Genomic DNA, 12,309 nt, shown 5'->3' on the forward strand with positions numbered 1-12,309 from the left:
GCTGGAACCTGTTGCTCACTCATAGCTGTACTGACGAATTGACTGAGTCAAACAGCTCACCAAGCGTTTTACCCACTCCTAATACACTACATTACAAGATCCCACACTGTGAGAGTGCTTGCGATTGGCTAAGAAAAGTATTTGTAAAATTCTGGTTTATATTTGATCCACCCTCGTAAATTCTAACTTTTGAAAATTAAACAAAAAATTTCCTACTGGCCACATCTTTAAAAAAATTTTTTATTGGGTAAAACATACAATATCAAAAGAGCTCCACATATCTTCTTTTGGAAAAATAGAATGTATTTTTAAAGAATGTAAATGAAAATATATTTCGCTTCTCATATACAACCAAAATAGATTTAGAACATTTATACAAATTCAAAAGATTTTAAAATAATTGAAAGAATTGAAGAAAAGAGACTAAAGAATATAATGAGAATCCAAAAATCAAAGCTTGAAATGAAAAAGTTTTTCATTTTTCACATTTGATTATTTATTCACAATAGTTTGACTTCTTCGAAATGTTTGAAATTATTTAAAATAATATTGCTTCTGTTGCATTCTTCAGAATTATTTGTATTCTTTTGAAGTCCTTTACGTTTCTTTTATTTTGTTAACCCCCATTGAATTAAAAAGTTTTAAACAGAAAATACAGTGAAAATCTTCAATAGTCCTCCCTTCTATAGCCTTTTTCTAAGCCTAGTCGCTTCCCATATGCAATCCAAACGAATCTAAAATGCGATTTCATAAAAAGATACAATTTAAAGAAAAGAGTATAAGGAATATAATTTGGGTGAGAAAAATAAATAAAAGTAACAATTTCTCCAGTCTATCCGTCCACTTCAAATGAAATTTTCTGTTTCGTCACCTTTCATTCATTACCTTTAATTATTTCTTTTTACTTTATTTACTTCTTCGAAATTAACATTTTTTTAAATTATCCGAATCAGTTTTAAGTCTTTTTAAAGTCTTTAAGTTTGCTAACTTTTATTTAATTATTTAAGCACTCTGTTTACTTTTTTTATTTCTTTAGAATTCTTCGTAAATTCTTTAAATTTGCTTATATTATCAAAATTCGTTGTTATTTCTGTTTAATTCTCTGAATATTTTCAATGTATTCGAATTGTAAAATTAAGGATGACTTCAAAATAAGACTTCAATATAATTATTTCTAATCCTTTACATCTCTTTAAATCGTGTTGAATTCTTTGAATTATTTTAAATAGTTTTGAACCGTCAAGGTTCGTTGCAAAAACTCGTCTACGCCTCGGCATCAAGTTATTTTTTTAAACTCACGCCTGGCCGTAAAAATTCTAGTTTGCTGCCTTGATGTATAATACAATATTATTAAATATTTTTAGAACGTTTATTTATTCTCAGTTAATAATTACAGAAACTGCAATTTTTTACATAATTTTCTAATTCGATTAGTTCATTAAAGAAAGAGATTTCATCACATTGTTGTGATGAGGAGTCAAGTAATAATGTGAAACTCACGCCTGGCCATAAAAATTCTAGTTTTTTGCCTTGGTGTATAATACACTATTATTAAATGTTTTTAAAACGTTTATTTATTCTCAGTTATTAATTACAGAAAATGCAACTTTTTGCGTAAATTTCTAATTCGATTAGTTCAATAAAAAAGAGATTTCATCACATTGTTGTGATGAAGAGTAAAGTAATAATGTGAAACTTTTCAATAGACTAAATCACCTGCGCCTATAAAATGTTTTACAAGTCTCAAAAATAATCATTTTGTAGTAAAAATGATCCTTTTGCCGCAAACTTAACGTAATCTTGCAACCAAATAATTCCATTTATGTAAAACAGATTTTCACATGATTAAAAAAAAAACAGTCAACGGGACGATGATTTAAGTGGAAAAACTCAAATAAGGAAACATTTTTTATGAAAAAAATTTCCAGCTTGATAGAATAAACCTGAAAAATTATATCATTTTTATTTTTTTATGTGAAAGAAGAGAAAATAAAAACATAAGTTTTAAACCAGAGTGAAATATTGATGTAAGAATTTGTTTGACATAATTAAACTGAACAATTTATCACCTGGATTTTCAAGAATGGAACTAAAATTGTATTTTACAGGAATTTTGTACATCTTTTATAGATGAAAAATCTGCAAAAATCCAAATCATAGCTAATCCTTTTCGCGAGATGTCGAAATTTTAATCCAGTGAAACCCTTCAATAGCACTCCCTTCTATAGCTTTTCCGAGAATTGACGGCGCGCCGTAGTTACGTATAACAGGAGCTGCGCGGGGGCGGCGGGGTCTGCGTTTGCCACTTAGGCGAGCACTTAAGCGTGAAAAAACATGGAGTTACCTAGGCTCCGCCTGGTGGAGACCTGGAGAAAATCAGATGCAAGATTTTTCAGTAAAGCTTTATCTTTGCGTGTAACGATAGTTTACAAAATAAGCCATCCAGCAGATAAATGTTCTCACAATGAAAATAGAAGAACAGTATGCGCCCCGTGTTGCAAAAAAAAAGTTTTAGAAAAATTATACTAACAGTTTGACTAGCTGGTTCAAATGTCAATTTACATTCGTGAAAGGCTGAGTTAAAAAGAAAATTAGCATTTCAAAATTTATACATCCAATGGACTTTATGATCAAGGGTCTTCAAAAACAGAGTCATTTTCAGTTACGATAGTAAAAACTGAATTGTTGAAAAACTTCATTTTATTATGTGGACATTGCTTTAAGGAAATTGGTCACTTCAAGAATCACATTTGCAAAAATGGCAAAGAAAATGTGAGCAAAATCATCAAAAATCTCTCTGTGGAATGTAATGTCAAGAAAAAGTGTATCCAAGCAAATTGTTTGAAGCACATGGCAGATAAATCACACATTTTGAAAATGTATATAAACCAAACCTTACGCTTCTTTAGGATAAGCTTGATAATACTTTTCGAAAACTATTCAATTGCATTCGACGATTGTGTAGACCACCCTGATGATAGTGATGATGATTTTAATCATTTAAGTTTGGAAAATGTGGATGAATTTTCAAAAAAAGGAAACTATCTTCTGAGACTGCCAGTAGAGCAAAAAATTCTTAAAAAAAGAGAATTAAAAAAATTGTAAAACTGTTATTCGAACTAACGAATATCTATAATATTCCGTTTAAATTGTATACAGATTTTAAGCTTCTCCTGATTATAAATAGCTAACAAATTGTAACAGCAACATTTCCTTGCCCATACTATTTCATTTTAGGTAGTGGTATGAGAAGCAACAAAAATAATGAGAATCAGTTGAGTGATGCCCATTCGAGTAAATCTGATACCTCACGAAAACTGAAATAGTACAATCAATATCGCTGCTTTGACTGATTTATTCGGGAGAGGTTTATCCCCTCTATAAGGTTAAGACAAGGTTTTGTTGTTGCCGAAAAATTGAAACTCATTGCCAAAAACTACCATGGAGATTCGTTTGAAGGAAATGTTTATAAATAATTGTCAGCTGAAAAGGGGGAAATTTCAAAGACGCAAATTTTTTCTAGTTGAGAAAGGGTTGAAAAAGGTGAAACCTAAGTAAATAATAATATTTTGAAAATAATAAATCTTTTGATTTCAAGGGAGAAAATTTTTAAAAGAAAAATAATCTTTTAAATATTAAAAAAATTAGCTGCGCAAAATAGTTCGACTTTCGAAACGATTTTATGATATAAGAAGGCCAAAATGAGAAAAATATAAGATAGCGGCAAATTTCTTTGTGATTCCCGAATATAATTTCCTTACATTTGAAGAATAATTTTGCAATGCAAATTAGACCTAAAAATAGGGCCCTTATAATATTTTTGAAATGCGAATGGTAAGCTAATTTCGCAATTACTGATGTTGAGTTTAACTTTATTTTTATTTGTAGATCTTGCCAAGATTCGAGATGAAAAATCTCTTCTGGGTAAAGTTGATGTTTAAAAAAAAATTATTTTCGAGAATATTAAATATTTGTCTTAAACAATTCCTTATCATGCGATACGCTTGTGATATGATGAAAACAGCGCAAAGATGATTCTGAGGAAACCGACGAAACATTCATATTTTAGGGATTATTATATTATCCGAAGTACAAAAATTATGTACATTATGTTCATGCGTTTAACTGATAGTCACGACCTGGCCGGAAATGGCCCAGGTAGGATACCCGACTACAGGATGGCTGCCACTTACGTTCCCTTATGACCTTAACACTGCAGTAGTGAAAGTTCGTGGGTTACACCCATTTGACACACGAACAACCCTCGAAGCTCGTTGATTTCTATTACAGTCGCCAGACAGGGTTACCCTTATTCATTTTAAAATTCATGTTATTACTTTACGTATATTTAAACAAATGACTACAAAGGTCGCTTTCTTGACCTCAACAACTAGTCTTCCACACGAAGGAAATCAAACTTAAGGACACTTCCGAAAGTTGATATCGCTATAAAGTCACTTCGGGAATTTCATTGTTAATTTCTATTATATTTAAATCATAAAAAAAAAGAAAACTCACAAAATCTTACCTTCATCCATGTCGCGAAGAGACGCGGTGAAAAGCAAAATACAGAACCCGTGCGTTATATAAAATATCTGTCGGAGACACACACGTCATGCTCTCATGCCATCCGGCGTCTCTCCAATTTCCCTTCCCGCTTGGCCTGCTGGAGGAATGCGTTCACCCAACTTACTATAGTTGGTTCCTGGGTTAAAAATGCTCCAAATCGTGAGCTTCGAAAGGGTCTCCGAAGGTCCACTGCACTAATCCTTTTAATCCATGTCCGTTACACTTCGCGAGTTCACTACCCACGTGAGACAAAGTTCGAGGCGGAGAAGGCAATTAATAAAGATAAAGGGAAAACCACGTACCTTATAGACATCTCGCTAGGCAATACTGTGAGGCAAAAGGGAAGTGGGCCCATGGAATCACCCTGCAAGACACCTCTCTAAGAGGTGACCCTTTAGTTGTCACGCGATTTTTCCAGATGAGATAGTCAATCTAATTTTTTGAAGCGACATCAATCTCTCTATGCACCACACGATTTTTGGATGCACCTTTAAGCTTTCCCAACGAAAGATGAGAAGTCTATGGGAGGTCGAATAAAAAGCTCTCTGCTAATAAATACAGGCCATCGATAGTTCACGCTGGTAGCATGCTGCATTTTTACAGACACGTCGATCGATGAGCAGGCTCTCCCGGCATCCTGCTACGCCTTTGTTTGAGCTGCGTTGTTCATAAATTTCTTGCCACACAGGTTTGATTGTCCGAACAATCCCATCATTTAGTATAACTGTGAAGATCTTATACAGTGTGTTCAGACAAGTGATTGGCCTATTATTCTTTGGGTCAGCTAGGTTCCCTATTTTCGGCAGGAGTACTGTGCGCCTTTCTACTAACCACTCCGGATTTGGCTCTTCCACTCTTATATCTGAGGTGAAAACACGGACCAGATGCTGATGGTTTGAAGCAAATTTCTTCCACTAGAAGCTCTTGATACCATCTGGTCCCAGATCGGAATAGTTCTTGATACCTCTTAATACATTTTTTACCTCCTCCGTAGTGATAGTTTGGCATTCTCCTTTAGGTGTTATAAAGCTATCACACAGTTTTTTGAATCGAGAACTACCAGGAAGCAAAGTTTTAGACAATTTAGCCGAGAGCCATTTCCATCACTAATCACTAATATCAAATAGCATCTTTCTGAAGTTCTCTGTGCGCGGTAATATGTGATAATTGACTATTCACAGCCGCTTTTTTTAATATAAATTCAGCAAGTGATGTACTTCACCGTTAGAATAACCGCCTTCTCCAGGGTAAAGTCAGGTCTGCTTTACCCACTTATAAATTACCCTGAACGACAGGACCCTTATCCTAGCTGACCTGATCTAGAATTAATGATTACCTGCGACATTTCTTATCCTTAGCTTTTTTCGTGCCTCATCCTTTTCCTTGCAGACTGGAAGGACAATTGCCCATTTCCGGTCATTTCAAATGTCCCCGAACTAAGCACCACATATAATAATCAACTTGATTAGCCTTTCAGGCAAATACTCGTGATCGATAAAACAATTATCGAAAATTTAATCATATCTATAAAGCTGCATTTAGTTAGTCTTGCCCCGCAATCGGGGGCAAGTTTGACGATTGATTTTTTAGAAATAGAAATAACCTAGGATCTCGCACCAGTTGATGCTGAAAATGGTGTCATTAAAAGAACCTTAACAGTTATGCCGAATTACGAAGATATAGTAATGCCAAAAGAGACCCGTACAGAAGGTATATGTAACTGTAATATATGTTTAACTGGAAGGTTCAAAGGTCACTTTACATCCATGAAAAGCAGAAGTAAAAGGAAAATATTAAATTTCATAATTGCTACATTCAATCGACTTTATGACCAAGGTTCTTCAAAACAGAGCAATTCGAATTGTGACTACTATTGCGAAAAAAAATTTCTTCTAAAGCTAATGGTAATGATATTATGAATTTGAAAAACATGGAGATAAATTTTTGTACAGCTAGTCGGAATCGAGAATCATCGTGAATCCCACCGAGAAGAAAGATATTTAATTTAAGGAAGAAAGTTTAGATAGTTTTTGGATCAATCTGAGAACTTAAACAAGAAATATGAAGGTTACGAATTTTCTAAAATTTAATGTCGGGTGAAAGTGTATCCGAACAAATTATTTGAAGCACATGACAAATAAATCAAAAATTCTGAAGAATGTATATATATCAGGTATACATGAGTTTGGATGTAAAAATGCAACATCTAAACAAGAACTAGCTGTTGTAAATACAGATGCTAAAAACCCTTTAGATGAGATTATGAATGAGTATGACTAGAAGGAAACTTTATAATCAAATCCAGGGCTAATGAAAGCATGGACTTAATAAATTTGAAGATCTGGAAAATTAAAAATTCATGTTATTCTTGCACATGTTAAAGAGATTTTGAAATATTTTGACAAAAAGGATGGCCTAGGATTTGAGTTAGAGCAAAGGGGAGAAACAGTTCACAGCTTGGTTTTAAAGCCATCACATTTTGAACCTATAAATTATGTAGAATCTTCCTATGAAACCCGATACTGGATTTATTTTAGTCGAACTTCTTTTATCTTCAAATTCAGTGTGTTAAAAGGGAAAAAGTTAAAATCACAACTTTTTTAGTTTTTTTACTTGAAAAGATGAACAAATTTTAATTAAACCACTTGTCTACTTGAAACATGGAAAAAGAAAAAAGATAAAAAATTACAACATCTTCTTATTTTAAATATCAATATTTAGAAAGTAACGAATCTTTAAATTTAAATGAAAATAAATTTTAAAGAAAAAAATTTCGACTTGCGAAAGGAAAATTTTTATAATTAACATTAGTGTAAATTTTCTATATGAACTAATAGACAATTATAGATCTATTGAAATTTCTTAATGATTCGCGAATATAATTTCCTTAAAATCAAAGTATAATTTTTGAATGCAACGTAGATGTAATAAGATTTCAAAAAGCACTTGCAATTATAATCATTAACAATTTTAAACAGGTCATTTTAAATAAATAATATATAAATTCGTTAATTTCGCAAATAAAAATTGTGAATTTAACTTAATTTCTACATTCTCATCAGAGAAGGTATTAGATGTGTGTACAATTCTACCCCCAAGTTTTTGTCAAATGTCCACGTTTTGAAACACCTACAATGTGGAAAACAGGATTTAATGAATGTGTCTGTCTGCCGATCTGTCTGTCTGTTCGTGGGTGGTTTTTTTGTTTGCACGATACTTTTGGAAAGAATTGACAGATTGAATTGTTCTTTGGTACACTCTTTCAGTATCTTAAATTAGAGGCCGAGTTCTTCAGCCAACCACTTTTGATAAAAATTCAAAAAGTGAGCACATTTTGAATATTTTTGATACCACTTTGTTCAAGATTCAAAAATTTTCTGTACGGATATTCATAGAATTAAAAAAGAATTTAAAAAAATATCTAAAATTAGTACTAAATGAACTTCCTTAGTCAATTATCGTAAAAATATTATTCCACTAATGATAAAAGAATAAATAATTAAATAAAATAAATTTTTACTAATAATCTATATTACACACGTCTTATAAAGCTTAGATAATATGAATGATTTGAAAGACAGTTGTGAATCACATTTGTTCAGAAACACCAATCTTGTTTCGAGAAAAGTATATTTTTTGTAAGATAAAAATTCACAAAGCTAAAATGATTAATTTTGTGTGTTTGTTTATTTATATAATGTACACCTGTGAAAAAATAAGAGAATAAAAACCAGATTTCCCATTAAAGTGAAACCACAAACTGTGATGGTTTTTGGGGCTGGCTGTGGGTTGAAATAAACCCATAATAGATAACCCATTACCGAGCGCGGAACTCGATAATATTAGATATATAAGATGGTACTTTTTTCTACTGTATGTTCTTTTTCTGGTTAATATTGTTAATAATAAGATTAAAAAAGGTAATTTTTTTGGCTAATTCAATTATTTTAAAAACATAAATCGTGATAACTCAACAAATATGATTAAAAATGTTTAAAAAGTTAATAAAGAAAATAATGGAGATTACTTATTGTTTAATAATTGCTTATTTCGAATCGAGACCGGCCTGTAAGTACGTTTTGTATAGAGGAAACTGCAATTTTTAATTAAAAATATTATTTCTTAACATAAAATGTATTAGTTGATATTTCAACCATGAACGATTTTATCTTTTACAAAACACTTAGATTCATAAAGAAAGGAAGAATTTATAACAAACTAGTTTAGTCTAACAGAATAAATTAATCAAAAAAGTCTGAAAAATAAAAAAGACTGGCTAGGACCTTGATGAAACATTAAAGCCTCGAGAACCATTACATGCTGCATTTCTAATATAAATACTAGTTAAACAAAAAAATTTCACTCCAAATTGGGATCACAAGCATTGTATTTCAGCTTTACATTTTTATAAAATTAATGATCTCCAGAATTATATTTTACATTAAATACACGATAATTTATTTTAATTTTTCTTTGGTTCCCTACTGGATAGTCACTCACTTCTTCTGGGATCATTCGGGTAACGTTGAAGCTTTCCATATTTATTTTGACACGTCGCATGCGGGAATTAATAGATTTATATATTCCAGAAAAAAAATCATTGGACTCCAAAATTGCAAAGACGTCACCATCGTGGGTTGATAATACAATATGTTCTCTATCAGTGATAGGCTCAAACTTATTTCTCGTTACCAGTTTAAGTGCTTTATCTTCAGGAAAAAAGTATCTTCGAAGTTCAAATACCTGGTGAGGATTTTTATAAGAAATAAGCCTGATAAATTCAAGTTCTTCAAGTCCATATCCATATCCATCAGCAGAAGGAAGTCTGATGAGTGGATCTATGGACCTGGAATGAGCAGGATGCCTATCACCAAAAGAGTTGGATCTAGCAGGTGAAGAAGACTCGGCAGGAGGATAATTCAGGTCAATCATATGTGAATGATGTCTTTCAGAAGCTGCAAGAGAATATCTGTCAGGCGGCGCAACAGGATCATGTTCTTCATCAGATGATATTTCGGGCTGTGAACTTAATTCTGCAACAAGAAAGAAATGATTCCATTTTGTTTAGCGTTGCTAGGTTAGATTCTGGCCAGGATAACATTCATTGCTCTATAAAATATTAATTTAAACATTTAATTATTGCTAAGAAGATGCATTTCTTCCTGCCTTGAATTCGGGGGCAAGATTGATAAAGGCCTTTTTATAGAAACATCTTAGGGCGTTACAATGCTATGGTTTTATTAGGCCTAGAAATACTGTAAGATGTGATTCAATAAATACTAGACTACGACGTGCGCGCGCACGCGCGCGCTCAATTTTAAACTCATTTTTATCATTTACTCGATTTTCTAATAACAATTTATTTGTTAAAATGTTTTCAACACTTATATTCTTGTTCACATATTTGATATTACGTAACGTTATTTTAAACCCTTTTACCTTCCCACACTCTAACTGCAGTTACGTAACATTTTTTTTGCATTAGTTTGAAAAACTTAATAGATGTTTTGTAAAAAATTTTGACGTAACACAACAATGCTTTTTTTATATTTTTTAGTTACACACATTTTCAAATTATTTACGAAGAAAGAAGTATCACCAGTTTTTTTGGAATTATATAAATTTTATAATTTTCGTGAAATATTTAGGGCTTTTATAATTTCAGAAGAAATGATAAATATTCCATAGATTTTCGGAAATGCTTCCAAGGTTTAAAATATTTTAAATCCATGCGAAGCCTCTTGAATTCCTAAATATATTTTTTGATGAATTCAATTTTTCTTGAAATTTTGAAAAAGCATTAAAAATGTAAAAAATTAAGCTCAAAATCTTCAAAAATTTGTTACAAATTTTAAGAAAATTATCAAAGATTTTTGAATATTTCAGATTCGTCAACATAAAATCTAGATTAAAAAATATATTTTAGAGGATGTTACAAAATAATAAGCAAAGTTCGAGCCCTTGTAAAATAAATATATATACAATACCACTGGAATTCTTGAAAATATTTTTATCTGAATGGATTTTTTATTGAAATTTTGAAAGGCTATATTTATAGAATTTTATGGTTTATTTTATATTTTTTTAATTTTACCAAATTGAAACATTATACTTTAAAATCTTCTACTCTTTTCCGAAATTTAAGGAAATATTTCATGTTTTAAACCTTTTTGAATTTTTCATGGATGCAAACTATATAGTTTTCCTTCTCTTGACGCCCTAAAAAATTAAGTTTACCAATATTTGAATCAAATCCTCGAAAATGGAAATAATTGTCTTAAAATCTTCCATATTTTTTTTAAAAACAATTTTAAATTCTTTTAAATATAAAATTATTATTTCAAAATGAAATATTAACTGCTTGAAATTTTCCCATAACTGTTTAAAAAAATTTAATCTCAAAATCTTTTGAAATTATTAAGACACTTCTATTGCTCTAATTCTTAAAATATGTTTTTTGAATAATTTTATTTTACATCTCTCTTTGAAAATTAAAAAAAAAGATTACCCATATGTAAAAAAAGAAAAGATTTGTTTCTTTTTAAAATCTCTGTAATTTTAATATGGTAGCAAAATGTTGAGAAAAAATTATTGCATAACATAAAATACTTAATTAAAACAAAGTTATAATGGAATTAGTATCTAGTTTCGTGTGAAAAAATTATCTAATTGAAATAGTATACTTGCAAATATAAACTAACTTTTAATATTTAAATTATATTCAATATTCCAAATAATTAAATTATGTTACTTCAATTTCAGTAACAAAATTTTAATCTTTATTTACTTTAATAATCAGAAAACGTTAAATAGCTAATAATGAATGGACCATTTTACAAAAGAAAAACCATAAAAATATAATTCTGTTATAAAACATTAAAATAAATTTAACTTTGTATGTTTTTTAATAGACCTTTTATTTATAAAGATTGTATTTAATCTTAAACTTTTAAACTGATTCCAAAAAATGTCACTTTTAGTAGAAGTGTGAACAAAATTATCGGCTAATAACACAGGCCCACAAAAAAACAAAAGTGTCTGTGCAATTGACCAGACCTATATATTCTTATGTATTTTTCGACGCTGAATCCGAATTTGCAATAAAAAAGTAGGGTCCAGCTACTTTTTTATGGGGTTTTGCTCGAAAAACCTCATTTTTTACGGGTTTTTAATGGTTTCTTTTAAATAAAAAAAATAAAGAAAAATTTTATTTTTTTGACTTCAGAATCGAATTCTACGGGAAAAAATACATCGAAAACCATGTTTCGATTTTTTTTTACAAAAATTTCAACCCACCATACGGCGATGAAAAGGCAGAAAATCGCGAAAAGTGAAAATTTGCTTCAAATTTGATTAAAATGACATTAAAATCAAGTTTTACGATTTTAAACCGATTTATAAACATTGAAAATACTGATCACGAATTTTAAGTCATTTTTTTCAAAAACAACTCCTAGTCGGCGTAAGTGGACAATAAACGTGATAAATTGATATTTTTTCAAAAAATCGATGTTTTGGATACTGTTCTGGAGGTTTTCCACTACATGAATCACAAAACTAGAACTTTTTTCGACCCTTGATCATGAAGTAAGACTTAGAACCAATGTATGGCGATATTCATGAACTCCATTATAATACTTTTAGCTTCTTTTAAGAAGTGCCTTAGAGTTTTAATGGGTTAATCAATTGAGTTTGTAGAATTTTCGCTAATAATTCGCAACTACGATAGTGAGATGTTGG

Source organism: Belonocnema kinseyi, chromosome 2 (assembly GCF_010883055.1).
Source record: "Belonocnema kinseyi isolate 2016_QV_RU_SX_M_011 chromosome 2, B_treatae_v1, whole genome shotgun sequence".
Taxonomy (NCBI): domain Eukaryota; kingdom Metazoa; phylum Arthropoda; class Insecta; order Hymenoptera; family Cynipidae; genus Belonocnema; species Belonocnema kinseyi.